Source organism: Thermobia domestica, chromosome 7 (assembly GCF_964235325.1).
Source record: "Thermobia domestica chromosome 7, izTheDome1.hap1.1, whole genome shotgun sequence".
In the NCBI taxonomy this organism is placed as follows: domain Eukaryota; kingdom Metazoa; phylum Arthropoda; class Insecta; order Zygentoma; family Lepismatidae; genus Thermobia; species Thermobia domestica.
The window spans coordinates 163495465-163513665 of record NC_137460.1 but is presented as its reverse complement, the minus strand read 5'-3'; the positions used below and the strand labels follow the sequence as shown (position 1 = coordinate 163513665).

The following is an 18201-nucleotide window of genomic DNA, read 5'->3' as shown; positions in this document are numbered from 1 at the left end:
TGTCTTTCCTTTACAACAGTGTAATGTACCATTACAGTCGTGTAATGAATTTTTTGTTTGGAGGAGCCCTATATTTTTTGAACCTACTGTACTGTGAGATTTTTCACAATATACTTTTCGGTCTATGTAGTATATTCATTAGTTCTTTATTTAAACCAAAATCGATAGGGAAGCTTTGGAATAACCCAGTAGGAATTATATTTCGGGGTATATTTTTATTCATACATAATGTTAATGTAAATCTTATACAGTATATGGGCATTTCAAATGGATAAGTATTGAAATTATACACCTTAATGCTATACGAAGACATAGGCCCGCAATTGGACAGAAATTCTTGAAATTATCCACCAATCTATTTGGCAGAATAATTTAGACCCCATTCGTCCCTCTGATGTGCCCATATCCTCCCAAAATCCGGTTTCATCCAGTTTTTACCTTTTTCTATTCGCTTTATATTCTCCGCCGCCAAAACCCCTTGTTCTGATTGGAACTATTTTCCGACGCTCTCGTATCAAGGCGCGATTCTTGTCATTCTCTACTTAGGACGAGCTTTAAGTCAGACCACGTTAATTCCACTCTCAAAATTTTTGGGTTTTGACAGGAAAACTAACCCGAAATCAGGTAAAATTAGTTTCATATAATGACTAAATAGCCAGTAAGCAGTTGAAAGTCCTAAAAATAGTGATTTTTCATTTTAAACCAGTCAACAAACAGTTAGATGTGGATTTCAAGTATCAGAAACGCCATGTTGGTAACCATTGACAATTGTGGACAGGAGTAGCATCAAAGTGCTTTGATTTTAGTGTTGTGCATCCTCAAGATTTAAGAATCAGTGATATAAAACGTTTACAATATTTCCTTTCGCCCCTTCCAAAGTTTAGTTTAGGGTTGCGGATGCCTGTCCGCTTATAGTTCTGTGTACGTAGCTTATGTGACTTTTTTTAAATGGCGGTATATGATTTTACTGTGGTTAGGATGATTCTTATTATGTCAATGTAAACGCTAACAGGGACTCTCATTTATTCCTGAGTTGATCACAGCTTCCAACAGAGATGAGTTGAACGATTTTTTGTTAGGGTTCTTTTCCCTCCTGGAAAGGGACCCTTACCTTAGTAGTTTTAATATATCCTTCCTGGGGCATTAAAAGTATTTGGAAAACCATGATCTAATTAGCAGTAGGGCCATTGTGCCCTAATTATTCCGTTTCTTTTTCCCAGTTTATAGAGCCGGTTTAGGATGGTGAAATTCAGTGACTGTTTGGTTTACGTATAGTTGAGTTGTGTGGTAATATGATTTAATATGTTTAGTGATATGTGTTAGCATGTGTAACTTCCTTAGTTGACGTTTGATATGTGTAATTTAGTACGCATTTACGTGTGTATGTGTGCATGTAAACTTAATCTATTTAAAGGCAGTGTATTGTTGCTTATTGATTATTCATCTCCTTTGTTCCCTTGTAGTAAGCACATTGATTCATAATGACCAGTCACAGTAATTCCGTACCTAACTACATAGTATATTGCTTATGGCTAACGATAACACAGTACAAAAGTGTATTTAACAGTTTTCATACTACCAACACCATCTCTCGCTCGGTTAGAAACTTTCGCTGCTAGTGTTTTGTCCCTCAGTAACATAAGGATCTGATCAACACGAAAATGACCCTTCTTTTGCGATTAATTATGAGTAAATATTAGTTCTGGCCAATACAAATAGGTACTTAGACGATTTACATTGTAAAATGAACGTTACTGAAAAGCACAATCATTTATATAGTCTAGTAATCAAATTATTAAGAATATTAAACTTCGCGTTTCCACTTAACTCAAAATTTGTCTATGTGGCATTATTTTTGTTGCCAGGCTGCAGTTACGAATTCTCTTTCCTTGCTTTCTGTGAACGATTTCATTGTTGACATTTTCAGAAATATAATTGCATGTAGTCAATAATATTGAATTCTCGTTGTATACAGAATAAATTCGAAGCCGTGAAGTTAAATATACAATAGCTTGTGAAAAAAAATTCATATTCAGTTCATATAAAATCGCGCGTGTTAGTTAATGTGCTATAATAATTTGTTATGTTAATATACAGGGTGTCTCAAAAGTCTGTTACCACCCCTATTAAAATCCAAATGGATATACTTTCAGCGAATTTGATGTGGTAGGTGAACTTGAGTTAGGGGGACACTTTCTGGCGTAGGTTACGCAGACGACCGCCATCTTGGTGCCGCCATCTTGAATTTAACTTTTTTATTACAAACGCTACGTGGGTGATGTGATACATGATCATAGGCTAGAATTTCACCAGAAAACCGAATCTGAAGTCAAAATGCATTTATCTTTATGTGGTAAGCAGTTATCTGCAAACGCAGGTGTGACTTTCGTATTACATAATGTGCTCAACATGTTGTCCGTGCTGCGCAATGCACGTGTTCAGACGCTTCGTCCAATTGCTATGGACACGTATTAAGGTTTCTGGGGATATTTGTTCACAGGCAGCCATGATACGTTCTTCCAGATGGCGAACATCACGAATTTTCACAGCATACACCATAGCCTTTACATGTCCCCACAGGTAGAAGTCAAGAGGAGTTAAGTCTGGTGATCGGAAGGCCATTCCACTGGTCCACGTCGACCAATCCACGTCCCAGGAAATTGTTCATCCAGGAACTGACGCATCTGGATGCCATAATGGGGAGGTGCACCATCTTGCTTGAAGAGCCTGGGGAAGATACCATCCTCGGACATCAGAGCCGGCATTATGTTTTCCTGCAACAACGCGAGGTATCGGTCTGCATTTAACGTTCCTGGAATGAAAAACGGACCGACGATCTTTGTTCCCCATATGCCTGCCCATACCATAGTTTTCCATGCACCGGTCATTTTCGAGGGATCTGTCCAAGCGGGGTTGTCGCGGGACCATTAGCGCATGTTTTGCCTATTGACCTCACCATTTACGTAGAAATAGGCTTTATTCAAAAAAAAAGTATCTGCATAGCGAACTGCGGATTTACCCTCAATTGCTCAATAGCCCACCCGCAAAACTGGACGCGACGATCGGGATCGTCCTCCGATAAATGTTGCTGCAATTGCATCTTATATGGATGCCACTTATACCTTTGGAGCACCCTGTGCACTGAACTGTGACTCACAGCACACTGCATTACTAAACGACGTGTGCTTCGCTGCAGCGACTTCGAGAAGGAGGCCAGCACGGCAGTAGCTGTTTCTTCGTCCGTGGCTGTCCTTGGCCGTCCACTACGGAGTCTATCCACAACTGTTCCCGTTTCCTCGAATTTGGTCAATAACCGTGCCACTGCAACATGCGATACAGGTGCTCGCTGTGGATGGCGCGCATTGAAATCGGCAGCCACTGCGCGGGCACTCCTCCCGCCCCATATTTTGATGATCTGGATGCGTTCGTCCCTCATTAACGGCATGATTCACAACCTGCAACACAAAAGAAACGCAATCAAATTCACAACTTCAATTGTGGATAACTGTTTACCACATAAAGATAAGTGCATTTTGACTTCAGATTCGGTTTTCTGGTGAAATTCTAGCTTATGATCATGTATCACATGACCCACGTAGCGTTTGTAATAAAAAAGTTAAATTCAAGATGGCGGCACCAAGATGGCGGTCATCTGCGTAACCTACGCCAGAAAGTGTCCCCCTAACCCTCAAGTTCACCTACCACATCAAATTCGCTGAAAGTATATCCATTTGGATTTTAATAGGTGTGGTAACAGACTTTTGAGACACCTTGTAGATAATAACACTGCTGTGAACAGTTTTGGGCGTATTGATATAGTATAGTGTCTAAAAATAAATCGACGTTATAGAGGAAAAAATAAAAATATAAATGAATAAGTGGGTAATGATAATATTAATTATATATATATATATATATATATATGGTAGAGTATGAATAAATAGGACACCCATGTATATATGTGCACAGTGGTAAAGTTTGCTACAAGGTATTGATTGTATGTATATAACGATAAATATATTAGCACATTATTACGTTAGAATTTTGTTTGAGACTAGTGTGTTACGTAAAATGATGGTTGGTATTTTCACTTCGTGGGTTGACATTCTATAGTAAACAAACCAGTTAACTGATCAACCGGCTTGACAATGCGAATAATAGTCATATAGCAAATGGTTCAGAATATTTTCCAGTTAATCGAAGAACAGAATAACCGTTTACCGAATTGATACAGTTTAAAATTACTCGTTCAGTTTACTTTTGTGATACTACTCTCCAACTTTGAAATTTCTTTTTTTTCTTTCCACGTCACCTGATTAAGCTAAGTTCATTACTGTCCGTAGAGGTGACGAAGTGGAAAGGATCGAATAATATAGAAAAGTTATTACAGTAGACTCACGTATTGCCGTACCAGGTCGTCGAAAATCCCCAATGTCCATGAATCCTCACTTCTTCTACTTCTAGTAGTGTTTTGAAATTAATTGACGCCTCAAGGTTAGCGCCCTTGAGGACTGGTAGCGACTAGCAAGATTTGGCAAACAACTTACTAGCACAAAATTTATTTTATTTATTTTTTTTAATTTGGCAAATCCCTGTTAGGATTTTTTTTCTAGTTATTGACTTTAGTCTAGTTTTCCATACTTTACTCGTAACTCTTCTCAGTTTCTGAGGGGTCGGATATTTTTTTTCAGAAATCCTAAATTAAGATATCACACTGACTTCCCGGTAGTGCCGGAGTCTCCAAGGTCTCAGGTGGACATAGCGCGAAGTGAGATTTCCATAAAGCCATTGTCTTGCTGGAAATCTCGCTCAGGACACGGACTAGCTGTGGGTTTGGAGATATTTATCTTAGGCCATGTATTTAGTAGGCCAAACCTTTTTCGGCATATTAAAGTATATTTGGCTGTGGATTGTTGTGTCTAAATAAGACCACTTATCTTTGTAGTTTTAGTGTCCTAGCTTATTTCTTTGGCGCCGCTTTTTCTTTCTGTTCTCTGCTGTTTTCATTTTTTAACCTTCCTCCCCAGTATTCCTGACGTATATCAACCTCTTAACATATCATTTGAATTTGACTCACCAGCTGAGATGTCGCGAGACACGATTTGTAGAGATATTCGTTGATGTGGAAGGTTAAGGGAACGTTTTCCATCAAATTTTCGACCCATTGCGGTAGTGGGCGGTGGTTCAGTACATGATACAATTTTTTTTCATTATTCGTTCAGAATTCCTTCGGATTATTAGTTATTTTTCTACTTTTGTTTCCATTAGCAACCGTAAACTTGAATGTTGTTATTGTAGTTGTTCTAGGCCCAAATATAGTGTTAACATTATAGAATCATATACTTATACATATTATATGCTTACATGGCTGCCATGATAAGTTAGATGTCCCCCACTTTAAATAAAATATTTGAGAATACTAATTTTATCATTATGCGCGTGTAATTAGTCGAATTGGTATATGTGCGATATGTCGGATTTCCTTATGTAAAGTGTTGCAACCTACGAATTCAATTTGTCGGGGTTATTATTGTGAAAAATTAAATAATTATTATATATATATATATATATATATATATATATATATATATATATATATATATATATATATATATATATATGTTGAGATATGAATGTGTGGAATATGAATATAATATTGAAGTAAAATGTATAATATTGAATTGAGTAGATAAATATGTGTGAAGGTCTTAGTACCTTACCCCGAACGGTTCCTGGTTGCCATAGTTACGAAATATCCGATAAATGTACAATGTAAATGTTAGAAAATACCGCCGCATGTTAGATATTCTCTTCGAACCGTGTAATGTTATTAAGTAATATACGTATCAACTAACATTGTATAATACTAACTGCATGTAGCATGGGATTTAGGCAGATCATCGTAACCCTAATGTGTGCTTCAATCAACCCTCAAATTAGTAAACTAAAATCCTTCTGTAGAAATACATTTCGATTTCCATCCCTCCCATACGAATCCTCAAACTTCACCAGTGTTTCCACCTTAGTAGCTGTGTTTACAATAAAAACGAAAGTCCTTCTGAACTTGGAAAATTCTCTTGCATACATATACTGTACATAGTACAAATCTAACGAAAAATGTGTGTAACTAGTAATACCAAGAGATATTTTTTTTTGAAAGATAGTGAGTATGACAGTAAGCAAATGACAGAATACGTAACATAGTCATCGTGATACGAGTGACGAGACTTTGATCTCTTAACCCCCGAAATGGGAGAAGTGTATTGATGAATACTTTTATAAACCGAATATATGTGGATTATGATTAACGTATATAATCCTCATGTGCGAATATAAGAAATGCAAAAAGTGAAACGTGTGGACACCAGAAAGGGTGCTTCGACAATATGCATATTATTATAGCTACTCTGAAAGTAGGAGAAAGGACTCGTTTTAATTACTTTCAAAATGCTCATAAATGAGATAAAGACTCATTACTAACCCTCATTTTAAGATTTTTTTTTTCTCTTTCCATTCATCATTTCGTATATTAAACTTATTCACGAATCTATATCATTTTTACCAAAAGTTAAATAAAATATTTTTTTCTTTTAAGCTATCTATTAAAATATATATATATATATATATATATATATATATATATATATATATATATATATATATATATATATATATATATATTGTGATGTGCCCTATATAACACGTATATAATATAGTATGTTCCTTCTACTATCTTATACTACGCTTTAACACCTGAAACTTAATTCGTGAGACACACACATAATATAAATAAATTTGCTTACTAATCGTCTAGGTAACTAGTAAACAATAAACTTAATATCAATACCCAAGGTTCAGGGAATTTTATATCAATCAGACTTTTCCAAGTAGACTAGTTTATTCAAAATTTCAAAAACAGAACAAAACAAAAAGAAGTTCTCTGTGATTAATATTCCTTAATGTAAATGATTTCTCTAATCAAAAAAAAAAATTTCATTCAGGTACACCTCTAGACCCAGAGGTCCCCACCTATTTAAAACCTTAAATAACAGTTCGCTCCAAACATGAAGCTTCCTTTAAAATTTGTCTAAAATTCCTTAAGAGAGGTTCTGAACATGCGTCCTCGTACAAGCCATCATGAACCTCACATACTCTAAAGACAGACCCAACATTCTGAGTACAGTCTGGCCTAAATCCCTAATTCAGGAATCGCCCTTTATTGGACAACCCTTAAGGAAATCAGCTAGCTAACAGACTTTAAAGGATAAAGGGAAATGGAAAATTCCTTCATTTAGGAATAAAGCACCTTCTCTCAGGCTCGGTAGTAGGAATAAAATTCAAAACAAACAACAGCCTACCATCCCCTTATGTGAGGAATCAGCTGTGAAAAATCTAATCGGCTAATCGGAAACAACTAGCCGAGGAAAAAAAAAGTATATATTACTCATCCAACTCGGTTGCCATAGCAACAGCCTTCCCTAAAATCAAGATAAAGAAAATTTCTGAAAACATACAGCGCTCGGAAGGAGCGATGTCACAATAAATCTAAAAATCCCTACTAAATTTCATTTCTTAAATATTCCTAACCGGGAATCGAACCTATCCTTAGACCTTACCCTTGGACATACAACCAGAACTCAAATATTCTGAATTGTATTCCGCTTAACAAGTCTAAAGGTTGACCTTATACACAGCCATCTCTATCGGCTGTACCCCTGCTCTGACTTAAAAAGAAAAGTCGCGAAGAAAAAAGAGACCCAAGGAGCACGAAAGCTCCTCCCGCTAAAAATTCCGTCTCGATTCTCTCAAAAGAATCCAAAATCTGCCTCCTCGCTGCCATTCCCTTCTTACTTATATACGATTTAACAGCTTTCCCCCTCTCCGCTACGACGAGAAGAAACTGTCACTGAGCTTAACAGTGTTTCCAAATGAGCTAGCTAGCTACTAAACTTTTGCCTTACTTGGAATTATTTTTTTTAAAAAAAAAACTGAAAGGATAACTTTTAAAGATTAACATATACATATATATACATACATTAAACAATACATAAATGCACACATGAATATATAAATTTATATAAGATTAATAGACAAAACAATTATTTACAACACACACACGCACAAAAAAAATCAGAATTGATAATTTGTCTCGAGGACTTATGGACGCCTCGAAAGTCTAAAGTCTCGTACAGTTCACGAATCTATTTGAACCAAATAACACTTTCCTGAAAAAAAAAAAAAAAAAAAAAAAAGAGAATTATTGACTTACAATCAATCCTTAAAGATCCAGCTTCCTCCTGATTTGGGATGCTTCTTCTTTTCTCTCCGGAAACCTGATGTTTTTCCCTGGAGTCCTTGGAATTCCCAGTCCTTCTCCATCCGTAAAAAGGTCTATGAAATCCTCGTCCTCGTGTTGCGTTCTTGAGGGACCCGGAGGATGCTCAAAAGAATGGTGCCCCTCCTCTTTTTTCGGCTCGCACTGCATGTTACGAATATCATTCAGTGTCATTTCGGCCACTTCCACTCGGCTTCTTTTTGAACTTGAAGTTTCATCTTGAGCAAACCTTGCTCTTCTTTTATTGTTTTTCGGTGCATCAACGTGACATAATAACTGAAGCTTTAACGGGTCTTCAGGGTTAGGTCTAGCACCTACGTATACTGACCTAGTCTGGCGAGACATGCTGTCTGAATGTACTTTAGAGAAACTAAGAATCTGAACTTTACGGTCTCGTCTCGTGACGTGAACTGCCCTCGAAGCGAACTCAGATTGAACTAGCTAAAATAAAAACATCTCTAAGGAAATTTGTTGTTTACAAAATCCAACTTCAAGAAAAAAATCAAACTACAGGGTCGGTGGGTAGTTTTACTCTCCCCCCATCTTTCCTCTTTATTTCGTTCGGGCTGATTTCCTTCGCGTACTCTGCTTGTAATTCGACGACGTGTTTAGCAAAGTCGGGAGCTTTAAAAACAGGTTTCATCATATCTGCATTGGTTTTTACTGTCCTCCCGGACCACTTGTTCCTTACCAAAAATGTGTTTGTGGCTACCTGACTCAGTATACACCATGGACCAGAATATCGATTCGCCAACGATGCGCTAATATTCTGAGTAGGCGAGGAAATCCTAATGACTCTCAGCCATATATCTTGTCCTACTTTAAAAGGGCTCGGTCGTCTTCCCTTATTATAAATCTTCCCATATGCTCTATGCTTTTCTTCTTGAATTTTGTTCGCCCGTTGGTAAGCTTTCTCCAACCTGTTCCTCAACTCGGCCACATATTTCGGGTGATCGACATTCAAATTTGTTTCCTTCTCTTTCTTGGTTTTTAAATCTAACCAAGGATGTCGAAGCTCCCTGCCAAAATGTAAATAAAAAGCAGAGTACCCAGTGCTCGAACATTTCTTTGAATTTAGAGCGAATTCAATTAATTTCAAATCCTGATTCCAGTTCTCGTGCTTTGCATTATATATGCCTAAAAGACATTTAACGTCCTTTATTGCCTTTTCAGCCTTGTTAGCACGCGCCCTATATGAACTGATAAAACTGTATCTAGCCCCTAAGCTCTCCATGGCCCTTTTCCAAATTTCACTATTGAAAATACTGTGATTATCCGTCACTAATCTTTTGTATGTTCCAAATTCTGAGAAAAAAGTCAGAATACATTCAACCATAATCTTAGCTGTAAGCTTTCGAAGAGGGAAAAGTTTCACTAACCTTGTGAAAGCATCTACTAATACTAAACAATATCGATACCCTCCTACTTTAGTTTTTGTGATAGGACCTAGATTGTCCGCATACAGGACTTCTCCGGGTGCTCTTACTAAGGAACTCTCCATATATCCGAACTTCGTATTTATATTTTCCTTAAAAATGCTACACGGAACGCAAGCCTTCGTGAAATCTTTAACATTCTTCTTCATTTCCTTCCAGAAAAAACGACTTCTGATTCTATCTAAAGTTTCTATGAAAGACGGATGCCCTGACTCTTTCTCAATATGGGCTGCTTTACAAACTGTGGCCCGCAGTTTATCTGGTACCCATATTACATCCCTTTCTTCCCCCTTAATTTTGACAGTCCTCATCAAAATATTCTCTTCATTAAAGAAGGTAACTCTATCGAGCTGTCGCAAAGTCTGTTTAAGTCGCCTGGAAAAATTTCTTTTCTCTCCGCATTTATAATCAATCAATTTACCAAGAAGCGTGTCAGCCCTTTGTAGTTGTCGCCATTTTTCGAAATCTTGTAAATCATAAGAATTTGGAAATTCCTCAACTTGTTCGTCCTTACTTACAGCCAAAATATTAAAAGGTAACTCAGACATGAACTCTAACTTCTCCCTGTCTGAAATGTAGCACGACCTATCACTCAGAGGAAATTCATCGTTTCGCTTCCTCTTAAGTTCCTTCTTCAGAGTTTTTATCTCCTTAGTCCTCTGAACATCTATGAAAAATAAATCATTTGAAGGAAGATCCTGAATATCTATCAACTTCTGGCCCTCTACTTCCACCTTCAGAAAGCCCTTGTCACTTTCTGATTCAAGAGGAAGTAAATCATTTGCTTCAGCGGAACCCTCAAATTCCGGTCCTTCTGTATAATTTCCTTCTAACCTAGAGAGCATATCTACTGGCTGTTTCTTTCCCGGCAAGAATTTCAAAACCACAGGAAATCGAGAAATTCTCGCAGCCCAGCGACTTAACATCGGAGAGATTTTACTCGACTTAAGAATAGTCAAAATCGGTTTGTGATCAGTGTAAACATACACGACAGGTGCATGCATCAAGAAAATTTCAAACTTTTCTAAAGCTAATACTATAGCCAAAAGTTCGAGATGTGTTGCGCTGTACTTCGCCTGTACCGGTGATAACTTCCTGGACCCATAGGCCACTACCCCCAGTTTCCCCTGGTCATCTTTTTGACACAGAGTATACCCCGACGCGATACTAGAGCCATCTACGAATATGTGGTATGGCTCCCCCATTTTAGGTGGAAGAACCATGGGGTCTTCTGCTAGAGCCTCTTTTAATTTATTCAACGCTTCCTCATGAACTTGAGTCCATATAAACGGTTTATCTTTCTTCAAAAGATCTGTTATTGGCGCTAAAATTTCAGCAATCCCCTTGATCCGAAAATGAAAAAAATTGAAAAAGCCTAAAAGCGCTTGGACTTGTTTTACATTTCTTGGTCTCTGAAACTGTTTGGCCATCTTGATTTTTTCTTCAGTACAAGAAATATACCCAGGCCTAATACGGTGGCCAAGAAATTCAATGTCTTGAGCGAAAAATACCGCCTTATCAGGATTTAGTGTTAACCCAGCCTCTTTAATTCTCTTTAATGTCTCATCTAAAATTTCGAGAAGTTCTTCTTTTGTTTCTCCGCCACATAGGATGTCATCATAGTATACTATAACTTTAGTGAAATAAAGTTCCTTAAGCACCAATTGCATGAGCTTAGCCAGACTATGCGGAAGATCCTTTATTCCGTAACACCCTTTTGTGAACCTAAATAAGCCCTTATGCGTAATAAAGGTAGTAAATTCCTTACTCTGCTCATCAAACTCAATTTGTGAGAAAGCAAATATAATATCCAGTGATATAAAATAACGCTTATTTCCTAAATAAGAAAGAGCTTCTGTCATACTAGGAAGACTGTATTTTTTACCCTCAGTCATAGAATTCAAAACTCTCGAGTCCATTATCAGCTTATAATCCCCATTTTTCTTTTGATGTAAAATAGGAGCACTGATATATTTAGAATGAAGTGTTTTTTCAATGATCCCATCTTTTTCCATTTGGTCAAGAACTTCTTCCATTATCTTTCTCTTCTCAAAAGAGAGCGGCCTCAATTTAGATGAAAATGGTTTTGGATTCCGAACATTTATGTTATGTTTTATTAGATGTGTAAGTCCCGGTTTATGGCTAAAAGCCTCTCTGTGTTTTTCCAAAATTTCTCTCAACCTCTCTTTTGTATCTTTATCAATAGCGACACGAGACAACATCTGTTCTATAACGGTGTTCTGTCTCTCTTGAATATACAAAGAGTCCTCCAAGTGCGACCTTTTTTCTTTCTTCTCAGAGTCAAAAACACAAACAGACTGTAAACCATCGTCAATATTCCAGCCATTCTGAGAAATATAAAGAACAATTTTACTTTTCTGGAGAAAATCCCTGCCCACAATCGCGTCTTTTATAAGTAGGGGGAGGAGATGGAACTTCTGTCTTATACGGATACCCCTAATAAAAACATCGACAATAGTGCTCTTATGAGAAATAGCTGTCCCCTGGGCTAGAGACAAAAACAAAGTGTCCTTTCTGAATTTGCAACCTTTGGCTTCCCACCTTTCTGCTTCCTTTTGCGACACATAGGAGAGGGAGCTCCCGCTATCCGCATAAAGATATGTTTCTCCCCCCAGAATAGTAGCCTTTATTAGTGGTTCCCTGGCCCCAGAGGTTTTGTCTTTGGCCGACGCAGTCGTAAAAAATGACCTGATCCGTTATTCCTTTTCTTTTCTTCCCAATCGGTCCTCAATTTCCTCTCTCTCTGTGGAGATTCTGCAACGCTACCAGACACCTTTTTCCCTCCTTCTTTCATTTCAGAAGAAAAGGCTGACCCCATGTCTTGTGCTCGCATATTTGCCCTAATATTGCACCTCCCTTTGTTAGTGTTATGTCTTTGTGGCTCAATAAAACCTGTTAGTTTCTCTTCATTCTGAAAACGCCAACCATTTTTACACATGTGTAATTCTATTTTGGCTTTCGTTAACAGATCATTTCCAACTATAACGGGAATGTTAGCCGACTCTAAAACATAAAATGGATGCGACAATTCCTTTTTCTTTATACAGAAAGTTGGAAAAACCAGCTTGTACGCGAAAACATGCCCTGAGGCCAACGAAATTTCCTGCTTTATTTTTTTACTTCGAGCGCCCTGTTCTACCCATCTCCTAGCAGTGTTTCCATCTGTGATAGATATTTGGCTTCCAGAATCCAAGAAAAGTTCGGTCAGCTGCCTATAGAAATATCCAAATATATATGGCGGTGCATTTTTACTTGTCGCTAATTTCCTAACAAAAGTGGCTGCAGATACGTTCTCTTTTCCTGCATTTTTCTTCCACTTTTTAAACTTTTCGCAGACTGATTTTTTATGCCCGTCAGATTTGCAGAAAAAGCATTTTATCGGCTGTTTTTCCTTAGTATTTTCGCCTACAACTTTATCTTGTCTCTTAAAAAGAGCTGGGTTTAGAGCTTCTGCTCTAATTTCCGGCGCACTGTCTAAAACCGTCCCCTTTGTAGCAACTACAGCTAAGTCTGCCCTTTTCTGTTCAACCTCATGAGACTACATAATTCAATTCCTCCAATAAATATGACTGTATTTTTAAAGCATACGCTTCTAGCTGTTTCAGTCCCGAAAATTCTTTTTCATGTAAATAGACCTTATACTTTGGGTGTACCTTGGTCAAAATTTTCTTTACTTGTTCTACTTCTCGTGGAGGGTCAGGCAATCTCTTAAACAAAAGTGACATCTCCCTAACAAAACGCGCAAGAGGTTCACTTGGTTTCTGAATCCTACTCACTAACTGCGATTCAATCTCTTCCTTATAATTAAAACTAAAATATTCTTTAAGGAAGCTGTCTTTGAATTCCGCAAAATTTGCGAAAGGCTTCTTAAACTGGAACCATTCCTTACTTTCTCGCTCTAAGACTTTTGGCACGACTCTTTCTAGAATAATCTCTAACGAGACTTGTTTATGCGCCGCAAAGTCTTCTAAACTAGACAAAAACTCAAATGGATCTTGCGACGGATCCCCAGAAAAATGTGAAAGCTGTAGTTTCACTTCCTCAAAATCCTGTCTACACGAGCAACTAGCATTTTCACTTCTCCGTGCATTTTGTGTATCTTTCAAATTCCTAATATAATCTAATAGAGACTCAGCGCTCAACTGTTCGGTTCCTTCCATGCCCAGAGCTTGTCTCAAAGCTTCTAATTCTATAGAATTGGACTCCATGTTTCTCAGTATCTTCCCTGATCTTAAACGCATATACTGCTTAAAAGAAAAGTCTAATATCTCGGACAGCAGCCCCCAAAATTATGTGATGTGCCCTATATAACACGTATATAATATAGTATGTTCCTTCTACTATCTTATACTACGCTTTAACACCTGAAACTTAATTCGTGAGACACACACATAATATAAATAAATTTGCTTACTAATCGTCTAGGTAACTAGTAAACAATAAACTTAATATCAATACCCAAGGTTCAGGGAATTTTATATCAATCAGACTTTTCCAAGTAGACTAGTTTATTCAAAATTTCAAAAACAGAACAAAACAAAAAGAAGTTCTCTGTGATTAATATTCCTTAATGTAAATGATTTCTCTAATCAAAAAAAAAAAAAAAAAATTTCGTTCAGGTACACCTCTAGACCCAGAGGTCCCCACCTATTTAAAACCTTAAATAACAGTTCGCTCCAAACATGAAGCTTCCTTTAAAATTTGTCTAAAATTCCTTAAGAGAGGTTCTGAACATGCGTCCTCGTACAAGCCATCATGAACCTCACATACTCTAAAGACAGACCCAACATTCTGAGTACAGTCTGGCCTAAATCCCTAATTCAGGAATCGCCCTTTATTGGACAACCCTTAAGGAAATCAGCTAGCTAACAGACTTTAAAGGATAAAGGGAAATGGAAAATTCCTTCATTTAGGAATAAAGCACCTTCTCTCAGGCTCGGTAGTAGGAATAAAATTCAAAACAAACAACAGCCTACCATCCCCTTATGTGAGGAATCAGCTGTGAAAAATCTAATCGGCTAATCGGAAACAACTAGCCGAGGAAAAAAAAAAGTATATATTACTCATCCGGCTCGGTTGCCATAGCAACAGCCTTCCCTAAAATCAAGATAAAGAAAATTTCTGAAAACATACAGCGCTCGGAAGGAGCGATGTCACAATAAATCTAAAAATCCCTACTAAATTTCATTTCTTAAATATTCCTAACCGGGAATCGAACCTATCCTTAGACCTTACCCTTGGACATACAACCAGAACTCAAATATTCTGAATTGTATTCCGCTTAACAAGTCTAAAGGTTGACCCTATACACAGCCATCTCTTTCGGCTGTACCCATGCTCTGACTTAAAAAGAAAAGTCGCGAAGAAAAAAGAGACCCAAGGAGCACGAAAGCTCCTCCCGCTAAAAATTCTGTCTCGATTCTCTCAAAAGAATCCAAAATCTGCCTCCTCGCTGCCATTCCCTTCTTACTTATATACGATTTAACAGCTTTCCCCCTCTCCGCTACGACGAGAAGAAACTGTCACTGAGCTTAACAGTGTTTCCAAATGAGCTAGCTAGCTACTAAACTTTTGCCTTACTTGGAATTATTTTTAAAAAAAAAAAAAAACTGAAAAGAATAACTTTTAAAGATTAACATATACATATATATACATACATTAAACAATACATAAATGCACACATGAATATATAAATTTATATAAGATTAATAGACAAAAATACCAAACTATAATAATTTTACCAGCGCTGGTTTTTTAACCTAATTATATATGTATTAATAAACAAGAAATAATATGAATATTAGATTTCCTTTAAATATATGCATATATGTACAAACTAGCAATGGGCCTGAAAGTGCTCATTGCAATATATATATATATATATATATATATATATATATATGTGTGTGTGTGTGTGTGTGTGTGTGTGTGTGTACATACTATTATATTACTAGTATTCAACTTCATGTATAAATTGATACGTTAATATGTACACTTATTGCATGTTTATAAAATTCTGTGTCAATTTCTCAGTAAATGTACTAAATGTTCACCAAATTATAGTTACATGGTTTCTCTTAAAACTATTATTGCTCATGTTAATACGCTGTCCTGTATGTATGTGAGTGTGTGTGAATGAATGGTAAATTTAGTCTTAAGCGGTAGCATTTAATATTGATTTACTGTGATAATGTTCATAATAAGTGTACAACAGCATGTTAAATTTATTAGTGTATGACGGAGGTCATGAAAGATAACCGACTCTAGAGTAGTTTAAATCGACTCTAGGAGAAAAGCCAAAATAACATGATGAGCCAGAATAACGACAGTCTTTTCAGAAATCGCAAAACATCTATTTGTGGAAAATATACACTTTGATTTTTTTTTCCTTGGCTGATTCAGAAGTGTGTTCGATCTCCTTTATAGAAGTTCAAATACTGGATACAGATTATTCAACATTTCGAAACAATAGACAAACATTAAATTAAAACTTCTCGTCACCTGGGCTGGATTAGGGCAACTCCTACTTGTGCAGTTGCCTAGATCCAGGTCGGGGTCGTATGTGGGAACATGTGTCTTTTCGGGATCAATTCAGAATTGATCCTCAAGTAATAACCTTCGAATATGAATCACCTTTTAATAACTATTCAAGTTTCTTTACCACATGTCCATAATTATCCAGTAATCATTTATCCCTAATTTCTCCTTTTCCTCTTTCTCTTTTCCTCCTTCCTTCTACCTCCTCTTCTTTCTCACTCTTTCTTTTCCTCTTTCTAATAAAACTGAAGAGGGGTCGTGACTAGGAGTTGTCACTATTGGCACGGTCATAAAATATTTTTTTCTCTTCAGAAGTCCGATATGAATTAATCCTAAAACATACATAAAGCATTTCCAAAATTCATTAATTTATTTTAATTTCATATTTTGACTAAATTATTAAATTACAAGATTACAGTTAAAGTATAGCGACTTCCCCATTCACGACTTAGTTTCTCTCTCTCTCTCTTCAACAGAACGGTTCTCTTTCGATCTTACATATAGTTAAATCCTCTCGGAAACCCAAACTTTTTGTTTAGGTATCTGTGAGGCTCTAAGAATACGAACTACTAATGACTACAAACCGAATTATTGGAAATTGGTCGCTGAATTGAAGACAGAAACCATATTCTCTTTGATACTTTATACGTACAGATAGCTGCTCAATGGACTCTCGAAATCCAAGACTCGAGTTTACATTGCGAAATTTAGAATATTATGTAAACTACGCGACCTTAGCAGTACTCTTTTTATCTATTTGTTTCATAGCATTGGCACAGAAATATATATGTTCGTTTTGCTATGGTCTGTTATTTTACATTGAAATGACGAAAGAAAATTAACGATTGGTTTAAAATGTTTAGAAAATGGAAAATCGAACTTGATTCGAGTAGCAATTGGGTACAATTAGGAAATGAATATTTGTGTAAAACTAAGTTTTGATTATATCATAAAAATGAAGGTTTACTTCGTGGACTGCGTAATTCCAAATTTTCCGTTTCTTTAAGTCATTACAGACCTAAAACTTAATAAATAAAAAAATTCAAATGAGCAAATCTAGAAACTGCTACAAACTTAAAAAATCTGTAGAATATCAAACTTAGAATATTTTTAAAATATAGTTCCTATTATTATTTTATTTTTTCCGTTGGTTTTCATTATCATACTTATTTGCAATACAAAAAAAAGAGGATTATTATTTCATGTAAAAAACAAAATACATAAATGAATAGTATTTTTCTTTGTTGGTTGTAAATTCCGATGCAAATTTGTTTCGCGTTTTGCTACGCAAAAGCCAAAATCGGAAAAAGACGCTGATATATATATATGAGGTGTGTCAATTAAATAACAAGACTGCCCACCTCCTGTCGCGCAGGATCGTGAGGGGGAGGTAGCTAATGATGTGTTATTGATCTTGAACCTTCATGAGCGGCCACTGTTTGTTTCATGATTCTGAAAGCTTTCCTTTTCTTTGCAGGCTTGCATGAAGAGGACAGTAGTGCCGGAATCATGGTGAACAGTAAAGTTGAGCAGCACATTAACATCATACTGCTGGTGAAATAAAATAAAATATAATAATAATAATAATAATAATAATAATAATAATAATAATAATAATAATAATAATAATAATAATAATAATAAAACACCGACGGAATGTTGTGCAATGTTGAAAAAGGTGTATGGTGACAATGCTATGTCGCGTGCGCGAGTTTACGAATGGCACAAACGATTTTCAGAAGGTAGGGAGGAGGTTGAAGATAATGAACGACCCGGCCGCCCTTTGAGTTTAAGAACGGACGAAAATGTTCAAAAAATTATAGAACTTCTGCGGAAAGACAGACGTATGTATGAGTATTCGGATGATCGCAG

General features: G+C 36.5%; 1 protein-coding gene across 4 annotated transcripts in view; it reads right to left on the bottom strand.

The window, feature by feature from the left end:
- The window catches only part of LOC145690555 (glycosaminoglycan xylosylkinase), a 117170-nt gene that overhangs the window by 19370 nt on the left and 79599 nt on the right, over positions 1-18201 (bottom strand). Inside the window, exon 9 of one of the 4 annotated variants that reach the window (XR_014132241.1) lies at positions 16454-16661. The exons of the other annotated variants lie outside the window; for them this stretch is intronic. The gene's annotated coding sequence lies outside the window, so the exon portion shown is untranslated. The remainder of the gene's footprint in view (positions 1-16453; positions 16662-18201) is intronic. 4 annotated transcript variants of the gene reach the window in all.